The sequence below is a fragment of the Pseudonaja textilis genome, chromosome 2, assembly GCF_049901715.1.
Source record: "Pseudonaja textilis isolate UNSWEBS1 chromosome 2, rPseTex1.2, whole genome shotgun sequence".
NCBI lineage: Eukaryota > Metazoa > Chordata > Lepidosauria > Squamata > Elapidae > Pseudonaja > Pseudonaja textilis.
In genome coordinates this window covers 41,761,214-41,774,160 of record NC_141991.1, presented here as the reverse complement: position 1 = coordinate 41,774,160, position 12,947 = coordinate 41,761,214, and the positions used below count along the sequence as shown (strand labels likewise).

General features: G+C 37.1%; 1 protein-coding gene across 5 annotated transcripts in view; it reads left to right on the top strand.

Moving 5' to 3' along the window:
* The window catches only part of RAD18 (RAD18 E3 ubiquitin protein ligase), a 140,031-nt gene that overhangs the window by 25,087 nt on the left and 101,997 nt on the right, over positions 1-12,947 (top strand). The gene's annotated exons all lie outside the window — the stretch shown is intronic.

Sequence of the window (12,947 nt, the reverse complement as noted above, 5' to 3'; positions counted from 1 at the left end):
ATTCCTTCCTACACTTCTTTTATTCATGGAAGCTATCCCCCCTACAGAGAGTCACCTTATGAAGTGAATATAATTGCCTAACAGGAGATGAGAATAATCTTTATAACAAACAAAATGTCACTTTTAAATGTTTCTTTTCTTTTGACTTAGGTTCTACCTTTCTGAACATAAATTATGCAGGATGACTGACAATCTTAGAAACATATAAACTTCTTGGTACCAAATTTGGACTTTGACAACAATGAAACCATACTTCTTCTCATATTCTCCTTGGGAATTTCTCTCACCTGTAATTATGGAGACTGAATTTTGGCATAACAAGTTGCAATGTTTTTTTCTCAAAAAATGTGTTTAGTGGAAGCAGAATAGAGAAAACATAGTGAACCATGAAATTAGGAATTTCCCATGATTTGTTTTGCCCCTTTGTAGTTAGTTTTAAAGAAAGTTGGCCTATCCTAAACAACATTAATTTCAGAAAAGTGTGGCTGTTTTATGAAGAAACATTAGCTTCGTTTATTTTGTTTTTGTTTACATTTACTATTTTACTGCTGGAAAAAGGTATCAAAGAACAAAAAAAATTCTAGCTCTTTTTCTGGTTTTGGAATGGCATTAATAATTATAATTTATTTTAATTATAATTTTGTATTCTACATTATTGTAACAGTTTATCACTTTTAATGTGATAAATCACCCACATTCGCCTTGTGGCGAGATGGAACAGCAAATAAATTAAATAAAATAAATAAATACATATGTAAAGGTAAAAGTTCCCCTTGCACAAATAGTGCTAGTCATTTCCAGCTCTAGGAGGTGGTGCTCATCTCCATTACAAAGCCAAAGAGCCAACGCTGTCCGAAGACGTCTCTATGGTCATGTGGCCGGCATGACTAAATGCCGAAGACACACGGAATGCTGTTACCTTCTCACCAAAGGTGGTCCCTATTTTTCTACTTGCATTTTTACATGTTTTCCAACTGCTAGGTTGGCAGAAGCTGGGACATGTAACAGGAGTTCATTCAGTTATGTGGTGCTAGGGATTCAAACCATCGAACTGCCAACTTTTCTGATCAACAAGCTCAGCGTCCTAGCCACTGAGCCACCACGTCCCGCTAAATACATGCTAAATATATACTTAGGGAAATCTGCCTATGTAAAACATAGTTGTTATCATAGACAGGACTACTATTTCTTAAGGTCTTTCAATGGTACAGTTATTTATTTACCAAGAATATTGGAAACAGCAAAATATTCTGTATGTGCTGATATGGAATTTAAGAGCTGGTTCTAACTTTTTATCAATGTTGTTTTAAAATACAGCAAAAGAAAATGAAAGTGAAAAAAAGAATAAAGAAGCAAAACTAAAAAGTTGGGTTTGTTATAGTCATTCTCTGCAGCAGCTCCACTTTATAGAATCCTTCTCAGAAATGCTGTATGTGTGGCATATTACTACAATTGGAATTGAGTTAAAACTTCTTTTTTTAATTTCAATATGATTTCCATTCCAACTAAGTGATGTGGAGTTCCTGTCTTGGGTTTTCATCTTGGATTTCTTTTGTGGTTAAATTTGGTCCTTTGAAACTGTCTTTGATTTAATTACTTGTTATGTTTTACATATTTTTTTCTTTGTTTGAGTTTGATGACATTTGGAATCCTTTGGAATTGGGCTGGATTATAAGTATTGTAAAATATAAATATATAAATATTTAAAAAGAAAAAAGACCACAATCAAATACACAGAAAATAGCTCATATTTTACTGCAGATTAAATCTTGAATGGTTTAGAATCTTGGTGCAATCCCTGGAAATTTTTATCTACATGTTTTTATGTATTTATTTTTATTCATTTGTTCAATTTCTATGGGGTGGCATGGTGGCTCAGTGGTTAAGACCCTGGGCTTATTGGTTTGAAAGCCGGCAGCCCAGGGTGTCTTCAGCCCAGCTGCCAGGCTAGCAGTTCAAAAGCATGTAAATGCCAGTAGATAAATAGATACCACTTTGGTGGGAAGGTAACAGTGCTCCATGACGTGATGCCACATGACCAGGGAAATGTTTTTGAACAGCGCTGGCTCAATGGACTTGAATCAGAGGTGAGCACTGCAGGCAACGACTAGCAGAGTAAAATCTGCAGTGATTCCTTTCCCTTTATTCAATTTCTATAGCCACTCATTTCATTCAATGACTTTGGGTTGCTTACAATTAAAAAATATATTGGCTAAACATTTTCTTATCTGATCTTTTTTTTTTAAAGTCCTTTGCCTGGGCCTTCAAGGGCATGTATAAATTAAAGTCATCTTAAGAACATTGTCTCTTTTCTGTGCTACCAAAGCTGTCATGGACAATGTGCTCTGTTGTCTCTTGACCAGAAGAGGGTGTTCTGACTCTGTAATTCATTTGTCAATCAGATGAATTGGGAGGCATCCTCAAATAATCATTGCCTTGCTTTTTATGTCTGCCATTCATGGTTTATCAGTTTTCTACTTTACTTTGGATGTTTTTTGATTAGTTCAAGAGAAACCTATGTTGCAACTTGTACTAGAGAATTTTTTTCTTCCTGGATTTTCCTTATTCCCTTGCTTACATTTCCTTGCCCCCTTTTCGATTGGAATATGAAAAGAATATCAGATTCCTTTAATATTAACATAAAGGCTGCAGTTGAAATGTATAAATTAGAGAATCCTATAAATAATATCTCATGACTATATGAGCATTAACAGAGTTTGGGAACAGAATATGAAAACTAAGATATGTGGATGGGTTGGAGGTAAAATGTGAGTTCATGGAAAAGATAATAAAAATATGGGTGGAAAGATTAGTTAGGCACTGAGGAATATGTGGAGACAATCTGAACAAATGAAAAATACGGACTGCACTTGAATCGGACTGGAGACCGAAACAGCTTTTCCTTTGGGCAGAAATATGTTAAATGAGTGGGGTAAAAATGTTTTCCATTGCTCAAGATGGAATGCGATGAGACGCACTAAAATAAACCATGAATAAACAGTAAACTATGATACCCCTTCAAGGAAGTCAAAGGGTTTTAAGAGAAAATGTAGATTCTAAAAAAAAATATCTGGAAAGAGTACTGCATTTATATATATATGTTTTAATTTTGGAAGCATCTTAGACAAAAACGGGACAGTGCTTCTTGAAGAAATTTCTGTTTGTTTATCTGAATATCTACCACATGATGGAAACATAGAGGAATATAAAAAATGGTAGTATATGGTCATCTTTATATGACCATATGATGGAGAGGGAAGGGAACTTTGGGGTAATAATATCATAAATCAAAAAGAAATTTAAATAACCAGAAATCAGATTGCTTTTGGAGAATTACTGAAAGATGATTACCAAGATAAAATATACCAACTTCCAAAATAAATGAGTCATTAAGCCTTAACTATTCACAAAGTAGGAAAATGCCCTCCACATTAAGTATTAAACTTATAGATATCAAAAATGTGCATCTTAAAGAATTGGTTATGGGCTTATGCAGAATATAAAATACACATGCTGCTGGACCAATTGAAAATGGTGACATGGGACTGTTGGCAATTTTTATTTACATATAAATTGTTAGCATAATTGTATCTTAATTCAGAGAAAAGTGGTAAAAGAAAAGTTTAAGTAAGAAAACAAATGTATGTTTTCCAGAAGAAGTGGTTAAAAGTCATTTAGCTCTACTGTCAGCCTTGGAAGCCATTATTTCTTTTGGAGCTTTGAGGGTGCCACAATTCATGCCTAGGAAATTGGGAGGGGGGATTGCAAGGAGTAATGGAAGATTAGCCACAACAACATTCCTCTCTCTGAGTCAAGGACATTTACTCTGTACCTGGAGAGGAGTGGTTGGGGATAGGCTCCAGTAGGGACGAAAACATACTTGGACCACATGATGGACGCAGGAGTTGGATTTTGGCTTTCTTTTGGGTGGGGGGAAAACCCAGAACTTTCAGATTCGGGTTTCCCCAGATGTGCCAATATGACATCTCTAATAAAATGGAACTTTGAGGAATTGCTAGCCTTGGAGTCTTCTTTGAAGGAGATTGTTACTTGGAACGCTGACAACTACAACGTTAAAAGTTCATCTAGCTTTAACATTGCAGATCAGAAAGATAAACCTGAATAAACTAAATGTCATAGCGCGAGTATAATGCAACTTCTAAGAAATTGTTAGAACAAGGAAATAGAGAGCCATTTTTAGCTCGAGTGCTGAACTATTGACTATATGCCAGCAGTCGACACTGTGGCAATTAACTGGTATTTTGCACTAGTACATTCCTATTCTTTCCTGTGCAGCCTAACACAACAGTCATAGTAACACAACAATGCCATACTTTTCCTCTTTGGTTAACCTATCATTTGGAAGAGGTACTATTCCCACATAGCACTGAAATTGATATTAGTAGATGGGGAGATGGAGTGAGGACAACTGCAGATTAAAACTGGGACTGTTGTGTTTTTTTTTTCCTTTGGATGGAGTATTCAGCTGTCATCACAAGAAATGAACATATTATCTACATGAATAAAAAAAGGGAAAGGAAAGCTACACAAGAGCTATATATATAGACAATACTGAATGCAAATAAGAAATAAAAGGCTAAGAGCTGTAACATTAATATTTAAGAATAGACCAAGCAGGAAACAAGTTAGTAAAATGAAGGCGGTAATGGATGAGGCTATTTATTTGAACACTCTATTAAAAAAAAGCTGGTCTCTGTATACACAATTTTGAAATACTATGTTAGTTTAAAAGTAACATTAAAATGTTTTAATGCTTATTTTTGCATAAACCATGTAGCCAAAATTTATTAGTGGAATTAAGGAGTGCCAAATGAATTATGTGCATCTGTCTATAATGAAGAAAAGGTGGGACAGATGCTTATCCCTGAATTCAAGATTTCAGTTAACTTCCTGTGTTTGACATTGCTTTGTAAGTCTATCCTGTTTTAACAGTTTTTAATTTATTAATAAACAGATAACTAAACAAAAAAGGATAGACTTGAAAAAGAATACCAAATCCAGAAAGTGCACATTAAAGAAACCCACAAGGGTAAATTGTATCCTGGCCAAGTGAATTAACAATGTGCATTGATAGAACTTGGCTGGTAGTAGTGATTGACTAGGAAAAGAATATTGAACTTACAGTAGATAGTTTGTGAAAAAGAACACAGTGTTCAGCTGTTATAAAAGTAATCATTTCTATGATGGGAAACATTTAGAAAAGAACTGAAAATATTCAACATTCATAGTCAACGTTCATTGTTAACACAATTATCCTAATTATGCTCACAGTGAATATTGATAATATTATGCAGGACATAGGCTATTACGTGCATTTTGCTCACTGTAAAAATAAAAATGATGCAGCTAAAAGGAAGCTCATGATCAATGTATTGGAGGAAATTTTGGAAATAAAGTTACCATGGTTTGAATGATTTAGTTTTAGAAAACAGCAAGTAATAGTGGTATTTAAAATACATGGTGTGAAAAAAGTACAAACAAAATTGTGTTTCTCAATAAAGTAGAATCCCAGATTATATAGTTGAGCCAAATTTATAATTATGTAGCAAGTTATTACCAAACAGTTCTTGTATGCTATTTTAAATCTGTTGAATCCCCTGGGATTCTCTTACCACTCAGCCCTATTTAATTGGGGTATGATTTATAGCTTGACATTCTCCCAAGGGTCCCATTTTAACTTTTTTTTGCTGTCCAAATCCATAGCCACCTGGACTTAGTCTAACTCATCACCCCCAGGTATTATTACTCTTAGACTCAAAATCCATAGCAGATATTAATAACCACAAATGCATAACACTTATGTGGCAGGCCGTGCACTAGTTATTGATAGTGTTCAGTAATTCACTGGTTCCAAATGCTGGTGGTTTCTTCTAAAGCCATACAAGACTTGGGCCTAAAGTGTTAACAGAATTCCTTCTTCCAACCAAAATTTAACCATCCCGTATTAATTAATACCATGGTGGATTTGATTTAAATCAAGATGATTTAAATCATGATTTAAATCATAGTAAAAAGGCTTGATTTAAATCAACTCGATTTAAACCCTAATTTTTAAAGAGCAGCTGTCATCTCTGTCCCACAGGAGTGGCTCCTCTGACCCGCTGTTGACTCACCCGACAGTCCCATTCACTTTAATGGGACACAACAAGGTGAGGGACATGGCAGGCAGCAGGTGAGTGAATTCCCACTAACAGGTGCTGCCATGATGTATCTGAAATGACAGATGCTCTTTAAATGTAAGGACTCATTCTTTCTGGTAGTTAGAATTTTTAATATTATTATTTGCAAACAAAATGAAGGCTTCCTATTTAGCTTGCAGAGCTTGGATTCATTGAAGGAATTTACTAAAAATATAAATATTGCAGAATATACAGCCTCATGCTACATAACTAAGCTCCATTTCATGCTAAAAAACTAAATTATTAATGTATCTTAAATAGAAAACTAGATAGATTTTTACTACAAAAGCATTTTATTAAAATAAATTTGATAAAAATAAAATCTGATTTAAATAAAAAAAATATTTTTTTATTTAAAAATCAATCTTTATCCACTTTGATTAATACTAAGAGGTGGTTTTATATCATTATTGTTGTTATTATTATTATTATTATTACGATGCTAGGTCATTAGAAGCTTGTTTATAACACAGATTTCTAATATTTACCAAGGTTTTTTGTAAACCGCCTAGAGTTTCTGGAAGGTTCATTATAATATAAATTATAGATGGATAGATGAAGAGACAAAGGCATGCCTATACTGTTGGCATTAATATATTAACAATATTTTATAATTCATGTGGTTATAAATGGTTAACATCTTAAAGGCATTATATTACTGCATTTATCCATAAGTAGTTTTCTTCTCATCCTTTTGAACTATTTATGTTTTGTATATTTGTTTAATTATGCTTATATTTAGAAGCTATATGGCAAGCTTGCTTTAAATGTGATAAAATTGTGTTTAACTCAGAATGCTTCTATTTCTTGAAAATCAATGATAATTTAGAAAATAATGTTTTAAATCCCACAACATTAATATTTTAGTTGGTACTTTGCTCTAAGTTGTCTGAGTGACAAATGATTTATTGGAACTTTTATTTTATCATCTAAAGCTTTGTCTAATATTGCTAAGGTCAAGTAGTGCTATTCTCATCCAATTTGATATTGGATTATAATCTTTCACCATTTTTAATTTTTTTAATGGACATGTATAAATCTTACATATCAGGGAGGTCAGATAATCTATGTTTTTGACTTAGAGAAGAACCAAATCAATAGCTGTTCAATAGAGTATCATTGGCTAAATTCTAGCATAAATAGTACAGTTTTAGACACATGTTGGGATTGCTGACATCTTTGCATTCTGAGGAGGGTGCCATGATATAATAATATATTAAAAACATAGCTATGGAGATTCTCAGTTATCCAGGTCATACTTGTCCCAAAGGTGCTTTTTCAAGAGGCAGCTGGACTTTCTCGTTTCCCTTTGAATTCAAAGAAAAACAAGAAAGTCCAGTTGCCTCTTGAAAAAGCACCTTTGGGACTATTAAAACATAGATGTATATGTGAAACAGATGGGAAGATATTACGTGTTTGTCTTTGGAGTCTTACCCATTCATTTTCCCATCTAGCAGGTTGAAAGAGATTTGTTTTCATCATGATTATTTGCTTGGTAGACTTTGCATAATTGTGAAATTTATTTGTTTGTTTGTTTATGAGATTTCTAAGGATGTCTACTTTAAAATGATGACTATGCTGAGGCAAAAAATCAGTCACCAAACATAGCCAGTGTTTGTCTGGGCCGTAACCCATCCTAATCCAGAATCTTGGAAAAAACCCAAATCTTTCGAATCTTCTTAGAAGTTACACTGCTTGGGCTCTATGGGGAAATACTATTCCAAATGGCAGATACAGCAACAGAGAAGACAAATGTCCCTGCCTTGTGCCATGAGGATCTTTATAGATTATCATCAGCACCTTGATTTGCACCTGGAAGCTAATCCTGAAACTGATCAGAGCAGCTCATGGAATAGCAATGTTATAGGATAGACTGAGGTGCATCCATAACTAAAATTACACTACTACATTGTGGATCAGCTGTATCAGCTTCCATATAAGTCTTCAAGGGCAATCCCATGAAATGCATATTGCAGTAATACAGACAAGAGGTGGCTGAAAAAGACCTTCTCATGAAGGAATTGACAGAGTTGGCACACAAGACAAATCTAGGCAAAGCCCTTTTAGATGTTTGCTGCATATAACCACAATGGTTGTTGAGATTCTAGGGCAGAGAAGAACAATAAAGATGATTTGGGGCTGAGGCCAAAACATATAAAGTATAGTTGCTGGATTTGGGTATGTCTGGTTTAATGAAAAGAAGGACTAGGGGTGACATGATTGCAGTGTTCCAATACCTCAGGGATTACCACAAAGAAGAGGGAGTTAAGCTATTCTCCAAAGCACCTGAAGGCAGGATAAGAAGCAATAGATGGAAACTAATGAAAGAGAAAAGCAAGGTAGAACTAAAGAGAAATTTCCTGACGATTGGAACAATTAATCACTTGAACAGCTTGCCTCCAGAAGTTGTGAATTCTCCAACACTGGAAGTTTTAAAGAAGAGATTGGACAACCATTTGTCTGAAAGGGTATATAGGATTTTCTGAGAAGGGGGTTAGACTAGAAGACCTCCATCTAACCCTGTTCTCTTCTCTTCTGTTCTGTTTTTCATGTTTTTTAAGCTGGAAGTCTTCAAAACCATGTACCAAATTTGCCTGGGAGAGTGCTTCTTACCCATTCCTATAGTTGGAAGATCCCTGGAATTAATTAGTACACATATTCATAGCCACTAAGTCTAGCTTGGATTGAACCTGAATTTGTTCTCCATGGAGACTCCCAACAATTGCCAGATACTGCAACAGAACCTTAATTGTCATGCCCCTGGTGAAGACTGACTCTGAGGAAGAGGAGGAACAGCCAACAGGAAGTGGGAGTGTGGTTCCAGAGGTGGTGGAGGAGGCGGGGAAGGGCAGAGGCCGGCTGAGCAATCAGAAGAGGATCCAGGCCCATCCCCTATCCATCCTAGGGCACGCAGAGAAGAGAGGATCAGGGAAAAGCGAGGTCTACTAGGAGGAGATTACCATGATCCTCCTCAGGGCTTGCAGCTGGGAGCTATGTATATAAGTTTGTAACTGCGTAGTCAGAATTGCTGGAGTCAAAGTTTAGTGTTTCCTTTGAAAGAGGTTTATCTTTGTTGGCATTCTTCCCATGGACTCTCCCCGTTATCTTCCTGGAATGTATGATTAATTATCTTGGCTTGCTTTGGAACTCTCGTCAATGTGGTTTGTTTTGGTTTCCTTTTGCCTCATTATTTACTTTTGTGACTTTAAACTGTGCTTAATAAAACAGTGAAGTTCAGTTGAAGGCATTACCGGACTTTAATGTATGTTTTGGGTTATTTTGAGAGACTACGGGTCCTCACATTTTTGACTTAGCCAAGCTAAGATCTTTATGAAATTGGACTTGCGTGGGGCCTACAATCTGGTTCACATTCATGCATGGGACGAGTGGAAAACAGCTTTCCAGATGAGGTACTGTCATTTTGAGTATATCGTGATGCCTTTTGGATTAACCAATGCCCCAGCTGTGTTCATGCATTTCATTCACGATGTTTTCCGTGATTTGTTGGATCAATTCATGGTCATTTATTTAGATGACATTTTAATTTACTCAGACTCCCTGCAGGAATACTGGCAACATGCGTGGCTGGTGTTGCAACGTTTGTGTGATAACCACCTGTTTGCTAAGCGTGAGAAGTCTCAGTTTGCACAAACCACAATTGACTTCTTGGGACATCATATTTCACCTGCCGGGGTTGAAATGGACCCGGAAAAAATACAATTGTTGCAGGCGTGGGAACCTCCACAGAGGGTTAAGGATGTGCAACAACTGTTGGGGTTTGCGAACTACTACCACACATTTATTCCCTGCTTTGCTGCCTTGATTGCTCCCCTTTCTAATCTGCTCAAGAAGAGGGAGAAGTTCTATTGGGGTACTGAGGAGCAGGCAGCTTTCGAGGCATTGAAAGTCGCCTTTGCTTCCGAGCCTGTCCTCAAACACCCTGATCCAGGCCAGCCATTTGTGATGGAAACAGATGCTTCTGATGTGGCTGCTGGTGCGGTGCTCCTCCAGGCCTGTGCTTCCGCAGGCACCTTGTTTCCGTGCGGTTATTATTCCCGGAAGTTGTCTTGCACCGCTCTCCCACCCCTCGCTGCCTCTCCCAACATCGAAGCCTCGGAGTCTCAGGTAAAGCTGCTGCAGCAGTAGCATCCTGAGTTGCCTTAGCATGCTTGGTTAGTTAAGAATCACCCTACCCAGAGAAGGAAGTGGTGCTGGAGGAGGAGGCATTAGTGGAGAAGCAAGCAACTCAGGGCGCTACTGCTGTGGTGGCTTTGCCTGTGTTTCCGAGGCTTCGATGTTGGGAGAAGCAGCAAGGGCTGAAAAAAAGAAAAGCTGTGCACGACTCCATTTCCCTTTCCTTTCCTGCCTGCATGTGGGCGGGGGGCAGGAAAGAGAGAGCCGGGAGCAATTCAAAACTAGAAAACTAATGGGGAAAGCTGGCACCGGGTGCTGGGGGAGGGGACCGTTGTTGCCACCACCGCCGTGTGTGGGAGCATGCACCTGAGCCGGGAAGCACAGGAACTGCAAGTGGGAGCGTTTGATGATTTCAAAGAACTCTTGGAACACGGTAGATTGGCATTTTGTAGGTCTCCACGAAAGAGTGAGTTTTGTTTTACCTCCTTTCCTCCTCGGGTAATGTAAGAAACGCTTTCTCTCTCTCTCTCTCTTTCCTCCCTCCCCCGCGTGGCTGAGTTTGGCAGCGAAGTGCTAAAGCGAGCGAAGTGCCCCCGGAACACCTTTCTGTGCCTGTCTCCAGGTGAGGCTGGAAGAGCCCCCCCCCAGCTTTTCCTCAGCTGCAGATCTGAGCCTTTCAATCCTCCACCCGGGATCTGAAAGGATCTTTCTCCCCCTTCCCTTCCCCAATTAATAAGGGCAGCAGTCCTTGTGCAGGCAGATGCCTGCTGAGAAGTCCCTGGAGTGGCAGCCAAGGGGCACTGCCTCCCAAGGAGAACAAAGCCCCCTTTCTGCCTCTGCTTCTCCCAGCGGCAGTTGCCCCAGACCCCTCAGCTCAGACACTTGTCCAGTGTATGTGGCAGGGCATCATGCACAGGGGACTTCATATATGCCTTGGTTTTCCAGGTCAATTTTATCTTCGAGGTTTCTTAGGATGGCTGCTATTTTCTGTCTGTTTTGAAGGCAGTCTTGATGTGATGCCTGTGTAGTATCTTACTGATTTTGTCTGTAGTACCTCTTATGTAGTGCAGGACAGCTGTTCCATAGGTCTGTTCATCTTCACAAAACAGACAGAAAAATAGCAGCCATCCTAAGAAACCCCAAAGATAAAATTGACCTGGAAAACCTAGGCATATATGAAGTCATCATGAAGTCATATGAAGTGCATCATGCCCTGAGATTCTGCCGAAACGTTGTTACAACTTTAAAAGCACAACTATAATGACGTGGGAAAATACCCAAACAAAGCTGAATACCATACATGTAAATACCCGCGAAAACTTAAGAAAATATATATATGTTTAAGTTTTCTTAAGTTTTCGGGGGTATTTACATGTATGGCAGAATCTCATCTGCCACAGACGAACACAATACAGAAGCCTGATGATGGCAGATGAGATTCTACCGAAATGTTGCTACAACTTTAAAAGCACAACTATAATGACGTAGGAAAATACCCGAACAAAGCTGAATACTATATATATAGTTTTCTTAAGTTTTCGCAGGTACTTACATGTATGGGATTTAGCTTTGTATACATATACATATATAAAATTTATATTTAACATAAAAATTATATTAAACATATTAGCTTTTTAAAAAATTCATATTAGTAGTCTCCTCGGGATTTAAAAATATGAGTTTGGTGGTCCCTGAGATCCAAAAGGTTGGCAACCCCTGATTTAGTTGGTGAAGATCTGAACCTTGCCATAAGATTATCGTTTGCTGTATTGATCACATCTGACCTGTGTTGCCAAATAACCTCACCTAGCGGTTACAAGTAGACATTGAATAACACCAGCCATTACTTTTCTAATGAAGTAATTCAGTGAAAGGAGTACATTTTTTTCTCTTCTGGCTATAACTGAACTGCTCTATATGGATTTGAGCCATTGGTAGTCAAGAGTTTTTAAAAATTAATTAAGTTTGTAATTGATTTTTCTGAAGGTTGCAGTATATTTTCATGAGTGAAAATTATATTTTGGCTCAATGGAACATTTTCATTGCTTATATATTTATGGATCCATGGCCTTATGAACTGAAGATACATACCTTTTCTGGAAAAAGATGAAAGATGTGTCTTAGAAAATTGTGACATCTGCTCTGTTAAATGCCATAAAAGATCTGTGTTATTTTTATTTTTTGTTGAATCTGACCAGTTGAACATGTGAAATAACATTGTATTCACCATAATTACTTCTATGACTTAACTTTTTTTTACTTTGGGGGTTTATTATGAGGTGAAATTAATTGCTCCTAGTATGTGTCCACTAGATGTCACCAGTTAGCCTATTGTAACTAGGTAAATAATAAGTAATAACAGTGTGACTCTTAATAACTTTTAAAGCTTAGTAATAGTTTTTGTACTTTTGCAGAAAGTACATTCATTATGTCACTAATACTTGGGCTGAACATTTTGATGTGAATTAACTGCATTATGTCTGAATAAACATTGATAATAGCTTCATAAAAGTTTTTAGATCTGTTTGGGAAGTGGAAATTATATAGAATTTCAATTATTTTTTAATGTTGCTTTCATTTTATACAAAAATTTTCTGAATTTGTTATCATTTG